The sequence below is a fragment of the Chelonoidis abingdonii genome, chromosome 9 (assembly GCF_003597395.2).
Source record: "Chelonoidis abingdonii isolate Lonesome George chromosome 9, CheloAbing_2.0, whole genome shotgun sequence".
Classification (NCBI taxonomy): domain Eukaryota; kingdom Metazoa; phylum Chordata; order Testudines; family Testudinidae; genus Chelonoidis; species Chelonoidis abingdonii.
Window position 1 is genome coordinate 39,700,832 of NC_133777.1, and position 19,675 is coordinate 39,720,506.

Genomic DNA, 19,675 nt, shown 5'->3' on the forward strand with positions numbered 1-19,675 from the left:
GAGGGAGAAAAAACAAAGGCCCCGGAATATGAAGAGCTGAGGGATGGATAACAGTGAGCAGGTAACAGAGGCTGGAGAATTGGAAATAGGACAACAGAGTGTGAAGGACATAGCTGTCAAATTTCGTGCAGCTCCATGTGACATTCATTCACTTTATAAAATGGAATAATTTGCATATAATAATAGTAAACACACATTTTAAAAAATGGTGTGGATTTCTTACAGGTGAAAAAAGCAGCCCTGGTGAATGAAGCCTTCAGTTTATCTACAGAGCAGCACTAAGGTGAGTTTCCCCCACTCACTACCCTACCAGCCTAGGTTATAGGGTAAGTCAGTCTCTGTGGCCATTCCAGTTCTTGGCCCCTCTGCCAATTAGTTGAAAGTGTGGGGGTAAGAGTGTCATGTGGGAGTGAGAGCTGGAGCTGAGATACTTTCACCCCAAATGTATCTCGCATGAAGGCCACAAAATGCCCATTAGAGAGGAACAACTTAATTCCAGCTTAGCTGGGCTGCTTTCGGACTGCTGACCTACAAGGAAAAGGCACTGAAGCCTATTAGTATCATCCTTAGGCATCCAGTGCCTGTAAGTGCTAATATGACACCCTCAAGAGGGAGGTTATTTTCTGGGAAGATATGTTTATTAAATCTAGTTCTGACCTCTTCCAAGTTCACACAAGCAACACTGCGTGTGGCCTCTTTCACACAACCTTTGTATGTCTCACCCATGCTGAAAGAGGCAGCTCCCATTAATCAAAACACAAACCCTAAATATGCAGCACTGAAACAGACACAACATCCACATTCATCTCTTAGTACAATATTTTGCAATATAAAATGATTTAAACAGTTTTCCCAAGGGCCTCACACTATTTTGCATATACTTCTTTCCCTCCTACCATGAGCAGTATTGGAACTCAGGCTGTTCAGGTAGGATGAGGGAAAGCATATTTTTGTCCTTGATGAGAAGCAGCCCATATCAGCTTCAGCATACACTTTATCTGCAGGTTATGCAGCTATTTGTGAACTAGCACTAGAATGTTGGGTATCAGCATTCCTGGGTTCTCTCCTTGGCACTGAGAGCAGTGCCTGGTCTAATGGTTAGTTACAGCACAGACAAGTGTAACAAAGCCCCTGACTGAGTTGTCCACAAGCAATAAGCCTCTTGATGTAAAAGTTCAGCTTGAGTGGTAGTGGTAGAAGCTCAAAAGACAATGCATATTAAGTAGAGAGACCGTAGGAGGATCTGTGAAAGGACTGAATGATAGCTGCTCCCCCAAAAACAAGGGATGAGGCTTGGGTTAATCCGAATTGCGAAGTGCACTAATGTAATAAGAGCAGTCCTTGATGAAACTCTTCACTGAGCTCAGTGCCCCTTCTCTAAAGCTATACAGGACTTTGTGAAGTACTGCCAGTGTAGTGGCAGGAACTGCAACCGGCACATTTCCCCAGCAGTAGCAGTTACCACAGTGTAAGGATGGCCTTTGCTTACCCAGGACAATTTGTTACCTCTGGACCTTTCACATCTCCTGGTTCTGGGGCAGATTTCGCATCCTCCAGTCCAATGGTTCTCAAGCGGGGGTACACCGTGGGCAGAGGTCTTGCAGGGGGTACACCGGGCAGATCTCCAAGGCATGGGGTGAAAGAACACTGGGCAAGGGGAAGAGGAGACGGGAGCTCCGAGACTACTTAAGGCTTGCCTGCCCAATGAAAGTTACTCTGTACTACATGAGGGTACGAAGCTGAAATAGAGCAACTGTTCCGGAATAGCCGCAAGTGTGGACATTTCTGGACCGGGAGTTCCCCACGGCCATGGGCTCGGCCGGCTGAAGGCAGGGGGCATCTCCCTGGCTGGGTGAGGGGCTGCCCGGCTGAGCCGCTTCCGTTGGGCTCAGGGGGCAGCTGCCCCGCACCGCCACCAGCAGCATTCCTGCGCCGTGACTCAGCGCAGATAGCTAGCCGCCGCGCGCGCGCGGGCGGGCGGCCACCACCCCGGCGGGAAGGGCATGGGGATGCGTGGCGGAGCCGCCGGGGCACGACGCAGTTCCTCTGCCGGGCGCCGGCTGCGGAGCGCGGCGCGGCTCGCAGCTCCGATTTGCATGCTCGGGCTGTGAATGGCGTTGCCGGCCGGCCCCTGGCACGGGGGCGGAGTCTGCGCTGCCTGCTCTGGGCTAGTTTGCAAGCGGGGGCCCCTTAGCCGCACTGGGGCGGCCAGATCGCTGGATCTGTCGCTCGCTGCTGGGCGGGCCCCGCGCGGAGCTGAGACGGCAGCCCGGTGGGGGGGCCGCTCTGCGGGTACCGGGCGGGTCGCCGCCGCCGCGTGGGGCGACACGGGGCCTCGAGGGGGGTGCGGCCGGGGCAGTCGCTGGGCCCAAGGCAGGGCAGAGGCGCACTCAGCACAGGTGGCAGCCCCGGACCAGCTTCGCCGGGCGGGCAACCGTTGGGGCGCCGGGCTTGGTGCTGCCCCGAGGAGCCACCTCAGCCCGGCTCCAGCGAGGGCAGGGCTCGCCACCGCCGCCCCTCGGCCTGGCGCGCACGTGAGCTGCGGACTCTGCTGCCGGCCACCTGCCCGGAGGGCGGCCCGACACAGCACCGCGCGGCGCCCCGCCCGGGAGCCCCCGACTGGCGGGTTCTATGGGGGCCGTGTGGGCCCCGCGCCCTTGGGTGGGGCGAGCTCCCTCAGGACTCAGCCCCGGCTTGGCTCGGCCTAGAGGCCGGAGTGTCCTGGGCGCTCCCGGCCGCGGGGTGGGGTGCACGGTGCCCCAGCTGGGGGACGGGACGGGACGGGGCTGGGCGACGAGCGGTGATGTACGTGTGAGTTTGTAACCCCAAAGGCCGGGCCCGGGAGCCAGAGTCGAGTTACTGCCGCCAAACCGTTACTGATCCGACAGTCAGAAGGCAGCTGAGCCCACCGCTCTTTGTAATCTAAAACCGGGTAAACAGCTTGGGCTGGGATCTGGTGCGCTGAGAGCGGAGCTTGAGCCCTAGCAGGCCCGGGGTCTGTCCAGCCACACAGCCTGGAGATGGAAATTCAGTGGATGATACTTGTTGCAGGCATCCAGTCTGGCTTCATTTCCTCTTGGGCCCTGGGGATGATCCCAGAGGAAAGTAAGGTGATGATGGTGAAGCAAATTCCGTGTGGAAAGCACAGGCTGGAGCAGGATGCTGGGGGAAGTGAATTCAGGCATTAAGGTCCTTTGCTACTAACTGTGGGAGTGGGATCCACACTTGGGAATGCTGGAGTTTGCAGTTGCACTAAGGCTGGCGATCTGCTCCTGGGTGCAGCCAGTAACATTCTTCTATTTGGAATTTGGCCTGGAGAGAGGAGGGGATGTATGACAGTTCCTGGACATGTTCGCAATTGTGGGGAAGGCCTCAGTGCGGAAATCTCAACAGATTCTATACTGTGATGTGCACATCTCCCAAATAGTTTTGGTGGGATTAGTCTAGTGAATCTCCCTCAGCTGGCAAGAGCCCCTGGTGGACACTAGTGTGAGAAATGTCAGGCAGCCCCTATTCGGAGGAATGCCTGAGTGTAGCTGTGAGCAAGCCTGGACTGCACACTTGGGCTGGAGTTTAATATCTGTCCCGCTTAGTAACTCATGGGTATGTTGTAGGGTTTCAAGGCAAGTGATCGACAAGCAATAACCTGGCTCTGTGCTAAGATATCCTTCCCTCAAAAATTCCTTATCCTGCACGCACGCATTCCTCAGGACTCAAGCTTTCAAACAGGTTCAGCTCACTGGGTACATATTGGGTGCTGCTGAGGCAGAAGCTGGGATAGCCAGGAAGCTTCAGTGGTCCTATTCAAAGGACCTGTCCCCTGTTGGCTCCTTGTTGTCTCTTCCTGTCACAGGCCCTGCTGGCCCAGTACCAGCAACAGCTCTGCCCCGCTAGTATGTGAGGGTGTCACAAGGGAAGTCCAGCTCCTCACTCCGCCTCATGAGCCACACTCAGGAAAGAAAAGGCTCAATCCGTATCCTTTCTGCTAGCTGCTCTACCAAGGCAGCTGAGGATAACGCCTGACACAGGGCTTGGTGGAGCACAAAGCTTGAAGCACAGATACCTGGGGCTGCTCTAAGTTACGAGCCATCTTGGCCTTTAGCCAGCCCAGGACTAGGGAGGCAGAAAGATGGTTTTGAGTCACCCCCTTTCCCTGTTCTCCTCGGAGTGGCAAGTGTAAACTCAGTCCAGCTGAGGATGGAACCTTAGATCTTCAGATGAATCTTGGATTCAGGAAGAAACATATTTGTCACCAAATGCAGCCTGGCTGCTTGGACAGCAGCCTTGAGGAGTCACTGAAACGTGAGTGAGACAGGCCCCATGAGCTCACTAGTTCAGTCCTGGCACTGTTTCGCTCCGTAGATTGCAGACAATATCATTGAGATGAGAATATTTTCATGCTACTGGCACTCCACACAAATGGCACACTGCTAACTGCACTCATTGTGTAAATCCCCTAGATGGCATGCTCATGGCCTTGGGACATGGGAGTCATGAGAAATTAATTTTCACTAACCTGCCTGAGTCCAGTGAAGGGCAAAATATACTGTGTGGGGCAGAATCCACAGCATGCTAACGTCCCCCAGGGCCGCCCAGAGGATTCTGGGCACCTGGGGTCTTCGGCGGCGGGGGCCCCCCGCTTCGGCAGTAATTCGGCGGCGGGGGGTCCTTCCGCTCTGGGACCTGCCGCTGAAGTGCCCCAAAGACCCGTGGCGGGGCCCCCCGCCTCAGAATTATCGCCGAAGCGGGACCCGCTGCTGAAGTGCAGCTGGGTCTTCGGCGATAATTCGGCGGCGGGGGGCCCCCGCCACGGGTCTTTGGGGCACTTCAGCGGCGGGTCCCAGAGTGGAAGGACCCCCCGCCGCTTGAATTACCACTGAAGACTCGGCAGCACTTCGGCTGCAGGTCCCGCTTCGGCGGCAATTCGGTGGCGGGGGGTCCTTCTGTCCTGGAGCGGAAGGACCCCCCACCAGTGAAGACCGGGAGCGGAAGAAGCTCCGGGGGCCCTGTTCCAGGGGCCCCGAAAAACTCTTATGGGGGCCCCTGCAGGGCCCAAGGCTTGGGACAAATTGCCCCCTTGGCCCCCCCTCTCGGCGGCCCTGACGTCCCCCATTAGGCAGAAAATTTCCAAAGTAAGTCTAAGTAGTCAAGCAAAGGGACCTCCAGCCTTTCCTTGGGGAGCCGACTCCACAGCTTGATATTTCTCCGTGTCAGGGAGTTTTCCTGATATCCAGACTGAAGACACATACACTCATTACAGCTGGTTGTTCCTTGTGCATAATCCTAAATAATTCTTCCCTTTCTTTGATGTCTACTCCCTTCATGCTCCTGGAGTCAATAGCTACTATACCTTCCCTGCCCCAGCTGATAGACACTGAGAGAACAAGGAGTAATGGTCTCAAGTTGCAGTGGGGGAGGTTTAGGTTGGATATTAGGAAAAACTTTTTCACTCAGAGAGTGGTGAAGCACTGGAATGGGTTACCTAGGGAGGTGGTGGAATCTCCTTCCTTAGAGGTTTTTAAGGTCAGGCTTGACAAAGCCTTGGCTGGGATGATTTAGTTGGGAATTGGTCCAGCTTTGAGCAGGGGGTTGGACTAGATGACCTCCTGAGGTCCCTTCCAACCCTATGATTCTATGACACACAGCATGCAAGTGGGGCCTTCTGTATTTATTAGGGCTTTCAAGTGATTAAAATAATTATTCATGATTAATCGTGCGATTAAACAATAATAGAATACTATTTATATAAATATTTTTGGATGTTTTCCACATTTTCAAATATATTGATTTCTATTACAACACAGAATACAAAGTGTACAGTGCTCACTTTACTTTTTATTATGAATATTTGCACTGTAAAAAAAGTATTTTTCAATTCACTTAATACAAGTACTGTAGTGCAATCTCTTTATCATGAAACTTGAACTTACAAATACAGAATTATGTAACTTGCAAAGATAACTGTACTCAAAAATAAAACAATGGAAAACTTCAGAGCATACTAGTCCACTCAGTCCTACTTCTTGTTCAGCCAGTCGCTCAGACAAACAAGTTTGTTTACATTTGCAGGAGATAATGCTGCCCATTTCTTGTTTACAACATCACTTGAAAGTGAGAACAGGTGTTTGCATGGCATTGTTGTAGCTGGTGTTGCAAGTTATTTATGTGCCAGATGTGTTAAAGATTCATATGTCCATTTATGCTTCAATCACCATTCCAGAGGACATGCATCCATGCTAATGATGGGTTGTGCTTGATAACGATCTAAAGCAGTGCAGACCAATACATGTTGATTTTCATCATCTGAGTCAGATGCTACCAGCAGAAGGTTGATTTTTTTTTTTTTTTTTTTGGTGGTTTAGTTTCAGCATCGGAGTGTTGCTCTTTTAAGACTTCTGAAAGCATGTTCCACACCTCGTCCCCCTCAGATTTTGAAAGGCACTTCAGATTCTTAGATCTTGGACTGAATGCTGTAGCTATCTTTAGAAATCTCACATTGGTCCCTTCTTTGTGTTTTGTCAAATCTGCAGTGAAAGTGTTCTTAAAAGAAACAACATGGTGGGTCATCATCCGAGACTGCTATAACATGAAATATATGGCAGAGTGAGGGGAAAAAACAGCAGGAAATGTACAGTTCTCCCCCAAGGAGTTCAGTCACAAATTTAATTAACGCATTATTTTTTTAACTAGCATCATCAGCATGGAAGCATGTCCTGTGGAATGGTGGTCAAAGTTTGAAGGGGCACACAATTTTTTAGCATATCTGTTACATAAATATCTTGCAACACCAGCTACAAAAGTGCCAGGTGAATGTCTGTTCTCAGTTTCAGGTGATGTTGTAAATAAGAAGCGGGCAGCATTATCCCCCGTAAATGTAAACAAATTTGTTTCTCTTAGCGATTGGTTGAACAAGAAGTAGGACTGAGTGGACTTGTAGGCTCTAAGGTTTTACATTGTTTTGTTTTTGAGTGCAGTTATATAACCAAAAAAGCCTACATTTGTAAGTTGTCCTTTCAAAATAAAGAGATTGCACTATGGTACTTGTATGACGTGAGTTGAAAAATACTATTTTTTGTTTATCATTTTTACAGTGCAAATATTTATAATAAAAATAATATAAAGTGAGCAGTGTACACTTTGTATTCTGTATTGTAACTGAATCAATATATTTGAAATTGTAAAAAAAATCCAAAATATTTAATAAATTTGTTGATATTCTATTGTTTAACAGTGTAATTAAAACTGCAATTACTTGCGATTCATTTTTTTGAGTTAATTGTGCGAGTTAACTGCGATTAATTGACAGTCCTAATATTTACTGGCTAATTTTTTTTCGTTACATAGTGTGAAGTATATGAGTGTTTCTGTATTAATGAGTACTGGCCAGGGCCAGGAAGACCAGGGGCATTCCCAGTACAAGCCTTGGTATTGGCTGCTGATTCCCCAGCCAGTTTGCACTGCTTAGTGTTGGTGTACACAGAGTTGATCAGGGATGTCTCCAAGGCAAGCAGGAAGTTGATTCCTTTCTTCCTGTTTTTGTCCCCCTGGCTGCTTATTTCCTCTGAGAGGAAGAGCTGCCTTTCTGCAGTAAAGGAAAAAATATCCATATGTAATGAGCAAGGAACAAAATGGGACGCAGGGAGGTGAAGTCTGTTATGAACTAAGCATGGGCAAGAAAAGGATAGATTGTTGTGACTCCTATAACTTTATCTGAGTGGTAGAACCCCTTTTACTCATGGCACCATGCCCCCAGAAAATTAGCACCTCTGACCGAACCAGAGATGGCACCACACTCACAGAAAGTGAGTGGTCACCCCAGACTGGCCATGGCACCACATCCATAGAAAGTGAGCTGGGAATAGAACTCAGATTTCTTGAGTCCCAGTCCAATGCTCTCTAACACACTTTCTCTCTAGCTGCTGTAACTTATGGCAGCATGTCTCAGGCTAATTGTGAGCTGCTGGGCAGCTCAGAATCCTTTAGGGCCTGCTCCCAGCACACTGCCTACATTGTAGCCTGCAAAGGGGCAGCATAAGATGACTTGCAAAGTCTGTATACTCAGCCTGGGCTGAGGGAATTCTTCCTTGGCCCCTTGCATCACCCTTTTAATACCAGTGTGCTGCAGCATGTAGCTGCCCTGTGGAGTTTGGAGCGGGGGACAGAATCTGCCCTTTTATCTCCCTCATCCTGATTCTGCCACAGTTCCCTCAAAGGGCAGTTGCTCTGCACATGACCACGTATTAGTGACGTTCTCTTCTTGGTGAGCTTCTGTAGATGAAGGCTGATCAGTGCTGTGCAGTGTTGAGTGAAAAGCAGCACCCACACAGCTAGTCCTGCTCTGGGACTTTTCTTGAGAAGCTTTTAAAAGCAATAGACTTGCAAGAAATTTGAATACAAACTGGCTTTTCTGGTTTCAGGTATAGCTGGGAGCTGCCCCGATCTCAGGAATGTCTCGTTCTGTGCAAGGCAGGCCCATAATTGGGGCCAGTTGCTGCTGGATACAGGGCAGATCATTGATTGTGTGTGAAGCATGCACCAGTTCCCCAGCGTCTACGTCCATTTCACACTTTGGTCCTGTGACTTATGGGCCGCAGACATGGTGCCTCAGGCACAGGCTCTCATCCTCTCTGAAGGGGGTTGCTTTTGCCTTGGTGCCTTCAGAGGGAGAACAGACTCTTCCCGACTAGCTGTTGTTTCTCCCTTGTGCACAGAAGGAGATAGTGGTACTGGCATAAAGAGACCCCAGAGGATGGGGCCTCACTTGTCCTTCATGTGCACTAGTAGGGGTCATGTCCCTCCCACCAAGCGGTAATTCCGTCCTATTAGGGTATTAGGGGTTAACCCCAGCAGTCCGCAGCATTGAGAGGGAATAAACACCAATAGGATTAGTGGGAGTTATCTGCTGTCCCTATCCGTGGGGGTATTCGACCCTATTAGTATTGGTTCGCATTTCTCCCCAGCATTGAAATATTGACTTGTAGGGGCCTGGTCCCTTAGGGGAACCTCCCAGCTTATTTGTTCTACTCTGGCAACGGAAAGCTGATATAATTGGACGTTGGTGTAGAGAATCACTTTCCTGGCTCATGATGTGGGGAGCCTTTTTTCACTGAGGGAAACAGGGTGTGGCTAGAGTGCTGCTGCTCTCCAGCATGTCCCAGCTTCCAGACTGACCCAAAGGGACCACTAGCTAGGTGCACCTTACAGCAGCCCTGAAGCTGCTCTAAATTGTGCCAAGGACTGGATTGACCCCCATGGGGAGCTGCAAGGATGATGGTCAGCCACTTTTATGTCCCACCCATCTCATTGTGTCAGGCACCACTGAGGATTTGAGGGGGTCTTGTTACCATATTTTCAAACACAGTTAATACATGGGGAGAGCCTTTTGCCTATTGCAAACCCTCTGGCATCTGTGTTAAACACAGAGCTGAACTTGTCAGGGACTGGCTGTGTTAAGTGCTCCCTGTGAATGCGGCATGACAGACCGTGCTAACATCATGCTAGCTTCATCCTTGCTTGAAAACACTTGGCATGCAGAGTCCTGTGGTGTTAGCTGGAATCAGGTTCAAACCTGACCAAAATAAGTGTGAGCTTATGCTTAGTGTAGGACAGGCCTGCAGGGTTCATGCAAACATCAGGGTATTAGCTTTCGGTCAGTAAAACATCAGTGTATTAGCTTTGGATCCTGTCTGAGGGACTGCAACCGTGTCGTGGTGGAGAGGCTTGCGTGGGCTAAAGACCCTGAGAGGTACGTCGTCCGGAGCTTTTATACTCCTGGTAGGATCCCCCTTGGCGAGCAGGTCTGAGGCAAGGCTCCTGAAAAACTGTGGTCCAAACTTCACAAGAACCCAACGGCGGATCAGGGGCATATGGAGGACCTTTTAGTATTCTGTGGCTGTGAAGGCGGATGAGGGCCGCAGAGGGAGGGAGGCCCCTGGTTGTCTTGGATCCCCTTGCCACTGAGTCAGGGTTTTTCCTTTTGTAAAGTCTCATGTGGTCACTGCCTGTGTAACTGTTTCCCCACATTAAAAGATTTCAAGCACAGGCCTCTGCCAAAGGGCTCCCACCTGCACAAAACCTTGCAGCGACGGATGAGTGGTGGTGAAGATAGGAGCAGTGATTTCTGGGAGTCTTCAATCACAAATCTGCACACAAGTGGCAGCTGTGTGATGGATGAGACAGAAGTGCATTTCCGCAGCAGTGGCTGTGACTGAGCAGGCCTCTTTAGGATGCCCTCTGCTCACCCCAGATGGGGAGGGTGCTAGAAAAGCCCCAAACATAGGCTGTCTCTCACTTTTCTGACTGGATGGCTGCATCCAATGGGATCACTCAACTCCATGGCCAAAATGAGAGATAAGACGATGAATTTCGCCACCTGGAAGGTCTGCACCCTTATGGACTCTCAGCACAGTGAACGCCCAGAAGGAAGAACTGCCATAATTGCCAGAGAATTGGCAAGACTCAGCATTGACGTTGCAGCCCTTAGTGAGACCCGCCACCCCGGTGAGGGCCAATTAAAAGAGAATGGAGGTGGCTACACCTTCTTTGGAAAGGAAGGCCATCTGAAGAGAGATGCATTCATGGAATTGGCTTTGCCGTCAAAAATAAGATCACCTATCAGCTATTGGAGTTTCCTGTGGGGTCAACGAATGTATAATGACGCTTTGGGTCGAGCTTAGCAACAACCAGTATGCCACAGTTATCAGTGCATACGCCCCAACACTTGATGATGAGAGACAATAAGAAGCAACTTTATGGTGCTCTTGATGCAGTCCTCACAGCCACACCTAAGGCAGACAAACCCATCCTCTTGAGAGATTTCAATGCCGGAGTTGGATGGGACTCCCAACTCTGGAGCAGCACAATAGACAAAGAAGAAGTGGGAAATGTAAACCGCAGTGGTATTCTCCTCCTCAGCAAATGTGTGGAGCATGACTGGCTCATTATAAATACCATCTTTAGGCAGAGTAACAAAATTAAGACCACCTAGAACATCCTTGGTCCAAACACTGACACTTCCTTGGCTATGTTATAGTTAGAGCTTGAGATTACACCGATGTCTGTATAACACGAGTCATGAAAGGTACGGATCCCTGTTGGACAGACCATCAATTAGTAAGATCAGTCATGTATCTGCAGCTCACTCTACCACACTGCAAATACCCAAAGGCTAAGTGAAAGTGGTATAATGTCAAAGCACTTCAGGACCAAGCCAGCTGCAAGACATTCCAACACCTCTCTGAGAAACTCTCTAACTTGCCTGATAACATCACTGACATTCAAGAATACTGGGATCAACTTAAAAATATGATTCACAGTGCATGTGCTGAAACTATAGGATATTCCACTCCTTGACACCAAGACTGGTTTGACGAAAACAACAAGGAAATCCTTGCATTAATTCAACAGAAAAGAACTGCATTCTTTAACTGGCAAAATGATTCCGCTAATCAATGAAAACACAAGGCTTATCACCTTCTCAGAGCCGAAGTTCAAAGGAGGCTATGTGACATCAAAAATAAGAGGTGGTAAGAGAAGGCCTCTGAGATCCAGGGTTTCGTAGATCAGGATGATATGAGAAGCTTTTTTCAAGCAACAAAAGCTATATATGGGCCGACCTCCAAAGGTCCAACCCCCTTAGGTTCCTAGGATGGCTCCACCCTCCCCAAGGACAATGCGGCTGTTAAACAACGCTGGAAGGAGCACTTTGAAAGTCTACTAAACTGTGAATCCATGGTCTCTGAAGACACCATCGAGTTTCTTCCACAACATTCGGCAGTGGAACACCTTGCTGATCTCTCATCTTCTGAGGACGTCCAATGTGCCATACCCAGACAAAAAAAAACCACAAGACACCAGGCCCAGGCGGCGTCCCAGCTGAGGTTTTTAAAGCTGGTGGATTAATGCTCCAGCGGAAACTTTGCAAACTCCTCAACAAAATCTGGACCTGTGAAGAAATTCTACCTGACTTTAAGAATGCCAATATTGTTACAATATTCAAGAAAGGGGATAAATCTTTTTGTGTGGGAACTACAGAGGTATTGTCCCCCTCTCCACCGTAGGGAAGATCCTTGCCTGGATCCTACTACACCACCTTTTCCCCCTTGCCAAGGAACTCCTCCCTGAATCATAGTGTGGCTTCAGGCCATCTTGAGGCACAACTGACATGATCTTCATGGCACGATAGATTCAGGAGAAGTGCAGAGAGCAACACCAGGAACTGTTCATGGCATTCATTGATCTAACCAAGGCCTTTGACTCTATTGATGCTCCAAGGAAGGTGCTCTTTGGTAGGTTTGGCTGTCCACAGATATTCATTTCCGTCATCAGACTATTCCATGATGAGATAACTGCAATCATTTTCAGAGACCGAACCATTCATCATTTGCACTGGTGTCAAGCAGGACTGTGTCATTGCTCCAACAGTCTTCTCCATTTACCCTGCTGTGATCCCGATTCTCATCCGTGACCGCCTTCCTGATGGAATCAGGACTGAGTATTGTATGGATGCTCAACTCCTCAATCTCCAAACAAAATCTAAGATCATGAGAATTGGCTTCACTGATTCAGTATGCAGATGACTGCCTCATTCTTGTACACGCAGAGGATGACCTACAAAGTATCCTGAACTTTTTTGCAGAAGCCTATCACAGCCTGTGTCTTTCTCTAAACATTTGGAGAAAACAAGCTACTCTACCAGCCTTCACCTGCACAAACTACTCTTTGTACTCCACAAATCACTATCAACAGACAACTCCCTGGAAAATGTGGACCATTTTCCATACATTGGCAGCCACTCTCCCAAACAGCCAACATTGACACAGAAATTGAATACAGGATCCGCTGTGCGAGCCCATCCTTTGGAAGACTACTCAAACCAGTCTTCAATTATAGGGATCTGAAAACAGGCATCAAGATCTTGGTTTACAAGGCAGTTGTCATCCCCACCCTTCTCTGAGTATGAGACCTGGGTAACCTATAGACAACATCTCAAGCAGCTGGAGTGGTTCCAACACCACTGCCGCAGGAGAATTCTCAGGATCAGCTGGGAAGACTGATATACTAACATCAGTGTTCTCTCTGCGGCCAGCATCACCAGTCTAGAAGTGCAAGTCATGAAACACCACTCTGCTGGGCTGGCCACTGTGTTGGTATGCCTGACATACTGCTCCTGAAGCAAGTACTCTTCTCTCAGTTAAGTCAAGGAAGAAGGGCTCACGGAGGGCAGCAGAAGCGCTTCAAAGACATACTGGAAGTACACCTTAAAAAGGGAAGCATCAACCCAACAAACTGGGAGGACTTGGTGTGGAACAGAACATAGTGACTCCACACCATACACCAAGCCACAGGTCACTTTGAGGGGAACAGACGTGCTCATGAGACAGAGAAACAACAAAGGAGGAAAGAAAGGGCACAACACTTCAGCCAACAACTGTGTTCTTCAAGATTACACCTGTCACTTCTGTGGGGAAAATTGGACTCCACAAATTGGGCTCTTAAAAACCCACCAATGAATCCCCTTGGCAGCCATCATCCTCTCATTGAGCGATAGCTGAAGATGAAGAGAGAGAGAAGCTTTCGGTCAGACATTCTACTGACAAAATGCACTCATCGGCATGGGGGGTAAGAAAACAGACCATTTGGATTATTGGGACTGGCCAAAGCATCTGTTCCATCCCTGACTGCTGCGTTCACTACTCTAGTAGACCAGTCTGGAATCTCTGGGTGATGACTGCTGAGTAGTCTGCTGTGCTCTGAATGTTAGGAGCCAAGTCCCAATATCTGATGAGGCATTCCTTTCTTTAGGGTTGGGCTTTTGCTCCTGAAGCTGCTCCTGTAACTCATTCTCCCTTTGTTCCTCTTCCTCACTTTCCTTATTTGCATTTCCTTTTATTTTTCTGTCTCCTGCCCAAGCCTGCAGCCCGGAGTTGTGCACTGCCTCAGCTCTGTTTGCCCCAAGTCTAGGGAGAGGTGCTCTTACCGCCACAATTTGACATGTATATTGAACATCCGGGGGATCACACCTGAGAATAGCACTGGTCACTGTGAGTTTGCTGTGTGCTCTCAGCCCTAGATTTCTGAGTACTGAAGAGGAGAGACAGACTAGTGTCTCTCTCTCTCCCTCCCCACCCTCTTAATTCCTGTTTAAAGCCGTGGGACAGAATGGAGATAGCTTGAGCCTCCTCATTTAGGGGCTGCCCCAAGTTTTGCCCCTGCTGGTTGCAGAATCTGAGGTGTAGTACTACCATGGCCATGTACCGTTCCACCCTCACTCTGCCCTCTTCCTTCATTCAGTTACCTCTGCTCCACTGGGGAACCTCCCTCCCTGGCAGCGGAGGGACTGGAGCATAGATAGAGTCCTGCAAATCTGCAGATATCCGCAGACTGTGTTTGCAGATCGTGGGATGGATGTGGATCCACATTTTATATCTAGAGTCCTGCAGATCTGCGGATATCTGCTTTATATCCGTGGACCATGTTTGCGGATTGGATATGGATACAAATTTTGTATCCATGCAGGGCTCTAAGCACAGAGGCTACTTGTCTGGACATATTCCTGAGGGTCAGGTATGGTCCTCACACCTAACCTGTGGCTCTGTTGATCCAGGTAGATGGCACAAAGGGGCATTGAGCAGTGCTGAATCAGGCCTACTGCATTCTCCAGAAGTGACTACACTCTCCCTACCATGGGAATTCTGTGTAAACCTTCAAGTGAAAGCTGTAAGGTAATTCCCCTGTGTCTGGCTTGGCACTGACTCTGGCATTGCACGGCCCTCAGTCAAAATTAGGAGGCAGTTTTCCTCTTAAGACTCATATAGGTGGCATGTTTGGTGTCTTGTAGGCTTCATGAGACTGGAGACGTCTGGTGCAAATGTTTTGTGAGCTGTGTCACAGTGATCCATGTTGGGCTTTATCACAAGGCAGAAAAAGAAACTTTGTTTAGGGTCCATAGTCCTTTGTCTCTGCATTCCAGCCCAGGGCAGTGATTAGTAGTCCTAGCACATTCTCCCTTGGGGCAGGCAGGGCCTGGGGCTAGGTCTTGCTGAGTGTAGCATGATAGGGTAGTTTATTTTGGGCTTCGTGCTCACCTATAATTAGCTGAATTTTGACCCTCCTTAGACAAGCTGAGTTTCTGCACAATGTGAACACAGCCTGCTTGGTGCAGACTATCTGATATAGATGAGGTGACCAGATGTTAAGGGGAAAATATCGGGACCTCTGCCGGGGTGTGTGTGTGTGTATTTTATTTATTTATTTATGACATTCACCTGTCCAGGAGTTCGGCAGCAATTTGGCGGAGAGCCCTTCAGTCATGGATGGTCTTCGATGATATTTCAGCGGGGAGGCAATAAACCTTGTGCCAGACACAGAAGCACCCACCGCCGAAGACCGTCCGCGACTGAAGGACTCTCCACTGAAGACGAGGAAACAAAATATTGGGACAGATGGCGTCCCGACTGTACTCTGGTCAGGACACAGGACAAACTCCTGAAAATTGGGACAGTAGTCTGGTCACCCTAGATACAGACAACATGACAAAAGCAGCCCAGCCAGTTCCCCTTTCCCATCCCACTTGTCCAGCAGAGGTGGTGACAGCCTGCAGGGGTCTCTGCCAACACCATTTGTTACTCTGTGTGGGATCAATCCACAAGCTCACTGGGAAGAGTCAAGGTTGTAGCATCTCTACCTCTGACTCATTTGAATCTCTCTATTTTCACCCTACGAAGCAGCCTGCTCTAGGATTTTTCCTTTGAGACAGCATCCCTGTCCACTGGTTGTGGGATCCCACATGGAGAGTGAGTACAGATGCTTCTGTTCTCACAGACCCCAACACTAATCACAGCCTAGGTGAGCTCATCAGTTCCTCTGGATTCTCACAGCCATCACCAGCTCATGCTGTGTTCCAGCACAGTTCCTCTGGCATTTGGGAATGCCACAAAATCCTGCACCCAAAAGCTGCATTCCACCTTCCTTACTTTCTCCCAAAGGCAGGGACTGCATTAATTTCCCTGTAGCTGTAAATCTGCAGAGGTGGATAGGCCTAAGCCCAACCCTATCCCCATCTTGGCAAACCAAGGGGGCGGGAACATGTACCTCAGGCTTTCTCACTGTAGGGAGCTGCTCAGTGCTGTATGTGCATAACTGTTATTGTGGAGAATCCACAGGTAGATAAGAAACATTGGATGCTGGCACTTGTAGTTCTGCCTGCATTGTGTGAATTGCTGTGCTACACTGCTGTTGTGGAAGCTCTGGGAGCACAGTGTGTCCCTGTCAGGAAAAGTCTTCCAGTACTACAGGAGGAAAGGGGTCACTGCAGCGTCCTTTCCCAATGACTCCTCTCTCCAAATTCCACATGGCTCAGCCCTGCCCCTATTCTGGGGGTTAGTATTGAGTGGGTGCTGGCTTGGAGGCGTTATAGTACTTGGAAGTCTAAGCAGAAAAGCTGCTTGCACCCCCTGTCTCCATCCTCATACCTGTAAAGGACAATTCATTTTGGTTTCGTGGTCAGTTATTTTCAGTAACTCAGAATAACTTTCTAGGAGTCTGGTCCAACAAATTATTACTAGGGCTGTTGATTAATCACAGTTAACTCACGTGATTAACTCAAATTAGTCCTGATTAAAAAAATTAATCGTGATTAATCGCACTGTTAAACAATGGAATGCCAACTGAAATGTATTACATATTTTGGATGTTTTTCTACATTTTCATATGTATTGTACTCTGTGTTGTAATTGAAATCAAAGTGTATATTATTTTTATTATAAATATTTGCACTATAAACATGATAAACAAAAAATAGTATTTTCAATTCACCTCATACAAGTACTGGAGTGCAGTCTCTTTGTTGTGAAAGTGCAACTTACAAATGTAGATTTCTTTTCTTTTCTTTTTTTTTTTTTACATAACCACTCAAAAACAAAACAATGTAAAACTTCAGAGCCTACAAGTCCATTCAGTCCTACTTCTTTTTCAGTCAATTGCTAAGACAACAAGTTTGTTTACATTTACAGGAGATAATGCTGCCCTCTTTTTATTTACAATGTCACCAGAAAGTGAGAACAGGCATTTGCATTGCACTTTTTTAGGCAGTGTCACAAGATATTTACGTGCTAGATGTTCTAAAGGTTAATATGTCCCTTCATGCTTCTTTACGTGCCAGATATGCTAAACATTCATATGCCTCTTCATGCTTTGGCCACTATTCCAGAGGACATGCTTCCATGCTGATGAAGCTCTTTAAAAAATAATGTGTTAATTAAATTTGTGACTGAACTCAGGGGAGAATTGTATGACCCTTGCTCTGTTTTACCCACATTCTGCCATATATTTCATGTTATAGCAGTCTCGGATGATGACCCAGCACATGATGTTCATTTTAAGAACACTTTTCACTGCAGATTTGACAAAATGCAAAGAAGGTACCAAAGTGAGATTTCTAAAGACAGCTACAGCACTCGGTCCAAGATTTAAGCATCTGAAGTGCCTTCCAAAATCTGAGGGTTACGAGGTATGGAGCATGTTTTCAGAAGTCTTAAAAGAGCAACACTCCGATATGGAAACTACAGAACCCAAACCACCAAAAAAGAGAATCAACCGTTTACTGGTGGCATCTGACGCAGATAATGAAAATGAACATGCGTCGGTCTGAACTGCTTTGGATTGTTATCGAGCAGAACCCATCATCAGTATGGACCATGTCCCCTGGAATGGTGGTTGAAGCATGAAGGGACATATGGATCTTTAGTACATCTGGGACATAAATATCTTGCGACGTCAGCTACAACAGTGCCATAAGAATGGTTGTTCTTACTTTCAGGTGACATTGTAAATAAGAAGCGGGCAGCATTATCTCCTGCAAATGTAAACGAACTTGTTTGTCTAAGTGATTGGCTGAACAAGAAGTAGGACTGAGTGGGCTTGCAGGCTCTAAAATTTTACATTGTTTTATTTTTGGGTGCATTTTTTTTGTACATAATTCTACATTTGTAAGTTCAAGTTTCATGATAAAGAGATTGCACTACAGTACTTGTATTAAGTGAATCGAAAAATACTATTTCTTTTGTTTTTTACAGTGCAAATACTTGTAATAAAAATAATTATAAAGTGAGCACTGTACACTTTGTATTCTGTGTTGTAATTGAAATCAATATATTTGAAAATGTAGAAAACATCCAAAAATACTTAAGCAATAATAGAATACCATTTATTTAACAGTGCCATTAATCGCTTGACAGCCCTAATTACTGCTTGTATTCCAGTTGAGCCTAGAGGTACCTGTGCTTCGTGCTGTATAGATGCATAGCAAGAGACGGTCCCTGTTCCAAAGAGCTTACAATCTAGAGCTGTGGTCTCCAACTCTTTTACGCCCAAGATCAATTTTTGAATTTAAGGTAAAGAAGGATCTACCCTGCCCCTTCCCTGAGCCTTGCCCCTTCCCCAAAGTCCCGCTCCACTCACTCCATCCACTACCCCATCACTTGCTCTCCCCCACCCTCACTCACTTTCACTGGACTGGGGTAGGGATTTGGGAGGGGGTGTGGGCTCTGGGCTGAGGCTGAGAAGTTCGCAGTGTGGGAGGGGACTCTGGGCTGGGGCAGAGTGTTAGGGTGTGGAGTGCAGGCTGTGGGGTGTGTGTGTCAGGGCTAGGGCAGGGGGTTGGGGTGCAAGAGGGGGTATGGGGTTCTGACTCTGGAAGCGGGGGGTCAGGGCTGGGGTAGAGTGTTGGGGTGCAGGAGGGGATGGGAGTGCTGGTTCCAGGAGGGGGCTCAGGGCTGGGGGTTGGGATGCGGCCTCCCACTGGGCTGCACTTACCTCTGACAGCTCCCAGTTGGTGGTGGAGCGTTGCTGCTTCTAAGGCAGGCTTCTGGCCTACCCTGGCTCCACGCTGCTCCCGGAAGGAGCCAACGTGTTCCTATGGCCCCTGGAGGTAGGAAGGTGGGGGCAGGTGGCATGTGGCTCCGCATGCTGCCTCTCTCTGCAAGCATCACCCCCGCAGCTCCCTTTGGTCACAGCTTCCTGTTCCTGGCCAACGGGAGCTGCTGGGGCAGTGTTTGCAGGCAGGAGCAGTGTGTGCAGGGAGACCCCTGCCCTGCCCTGCCTGCGGGGCCACGCTGGCCACTTCTGAGAGTGGCGGTGAGTCTGGGGAGATCCTCTTAAGATTGACTGGTTGGTGACCACTGTTTAGAAATAGACGAGACAGACAAAAGGACAGCCATAAGAAGCAGGAAGAGCCCAGTCTATTGGATTCTAACAGATATTTATGCAACCCTTTGGGCATCATGTTGAGGAGAACCCCTAAACTCACTGACTGCAAACAATCTGCCAGTACTGATACCAAGGAGAAGTGCCCTGTGTCTGAGTGGCTTAGGTTTTGAGACTCTTACTATGACATGGTCAAGAGAGGAAATGCCTTAAAGTTTCCCGTCCACTCTGTGCACTGATGTGAGCTTTCTCATTGCTAAGGACCAAGTTCAGCTGTGGTATAATGGAATTATGAAACTATGGTATTTATGGTGGAGTCAATGGGAGTTGCACCTTCACTGTGTTTCCCCTAAGTGATTCCTACATGTGGAACCTGTTAGGATGTTTTTGATTGCTGTGGTGTTTGCTGCTTTCTTTTGGTCCAGCATTACTTTAGTTGTTTGACAGGATTGGCTGAAGCCCGTGTGAAAGC

The 19,675-nt window shown here is 48.3% G+C and overlaps 1 protein-coding gene across 6 annotated transcripts in view; it reads left to right on the forward strand.

Moving 5' to 3' along the window:
- Positions 1-265: 265 nt before the first annotated feature.
- The window catches only part of RHBDF1 (rhomboid 5 homolog 1), a 95,848-nt gene continuing 76,438 nt past the window's right edge, over positions 266-19,675 (forward strand). For 2 of the 6 annotated variants that reach the window (XM_075069424.1, XM_032794663.2), the window contains exons 1-2: positions 2,209-2,272; positions 14,606-14,723. The gene's annotated coding sequence lies outside the window, so the exon portion shown is untranslated. Of the gene's footprint in view, positions 284-2,177; positions 2,273-14,605; positions 14,724-19,675 lie in introns of those variants that run through there. The other 4 variants (XM_032794664.2, XM_032794666.2, XM_032794665.2 and 1 more) reach the window with 4 other exon arrangements.